Below are 1,058 nucleotides of genomic sequence, written 5' to 3'. Positions count from 1 at the left end.
CCTTTGCCCGGGGCCCGTGTCCTCTGGGGATCGTGGGAGATCGCAGTGCACCCAGATGGCGAAGAATAGGAAACACCCCGGGGTGTAGCAAGAGCAGCACGGGCAGTTTGACAGGGGACCTTATTTTCTCCGTCTTTGCTTGACAGACGTCAAATGTCATCTCAAGTACTGTGTCCAGCCTTGAGCTCCCCTGTACAGGAAAGACATCAGTGAAAGGGAGCAACTTCAGCGGAGGGCCACCGAGAAGCTCAGGGAATGGAGGGATTTCTGTGTGAGGATGGGCTGAGGACACTGGGAACGTTCAGCCTGGAGAAAGAGAAGTTCAGAGGGCTTACGCATGACCCTCCAGCACTTAGGAGGAGGTTACTGAGGAGAGGAAATGCTGTCCGTTTGTCTGGTGCTTGACCAGGGGGCAAAAGACAGCACAGTGAAATCGGATCACGGTAAGTTGCAGCGGGATATGGGTAAGCCTTTTTTGGCCCTGAGGAGAGTCCAGCTGTAGAAGATGGCGTCCAAGGAGCTTGTGGAGTTTTTCTGTTTGGGGGTTTGCGTGTTGTGGGCCTGAGAGGTTGTGGAAAATGTAGTCTAAGGCAAGTTGTTCCTTCTTCTGCTGAAGAGAGTCATGCGGGAATGCGGGAGTGGCGTGAGAGCTGAATGGTTGGACGAGTGCGTGATGCAGGCGTGAGGTGTCAACGTCCCATGATTCCTTCGATAGCTCAGCTGGTAGAGCGGAGGACTGTAGGCTCCCTTGCACGGCCATCCTTAGGTCGCTGGTTCGACTCCGGCTCGAAGGAGTGCCCTTTTGGCTCTGGCCCAGAGCCTGCGGCACCTCTGCCTTTTGGCCCTGCCCGGGAGCTCCCCTTCCAGGGCTGCCCAGCCTTGAACTCTTGCCTGAGGTGGAGAAGACGACCAGCCCAGGGAGTTTTGGGTGAACCCTGGGCAGCGGATGGTGGTCCTGAGCACGGGGGTTGTCCGGGGTCACCACCAGCAGGAAAGCGAGTGGGTGGCTTGGTGGGGGTGTGAGAGTGAGGCCGATGGGAGGCCCAGGTTTGGGTGCA

The 1,058-nt window shown here is 57.5% G+C and overlaps 1 non-coding gene across 1 annotated transcript; it reads left to right on the top strand.

Moving 5' to 3' along the window:
• Nucleotides 1-705: 705 nt before the first annotated feature.
• Nucleotides 706-794, top strand: TRNAY-GUA. The gene is given in 2 exon segments: nucleotides 706-742; nucleotides 759-794. It is a non-coding gene; the product is annotated as a tRNA-Tyr (tRNA).
• Nucleotides 795-1,058: the final 264 nt, after the last annotated feature.

The sequence above is a fragment of the Fulmarus glacialis genome, unplaced genomic scaffold, assembly GCF_000690835.1.
Source record: "Fulmarus glacialis isolate BGI_N327 unplaced genomic scaffold, ASM69083v1 scaffold43586, whole genome shotgun sequence".
Taxonomy (NCBI): Eukaryota; Metazoa; Chordata; class Aves; order Procellariiformes; family Procellariidae; genus Fulmarus; species Fulmarus glacialis.
The sequence above is the reverse complement of the archived record's forward strand: the minus strand, read 5'-3'. Positions and strand labels throughout refer to the sequence as shown.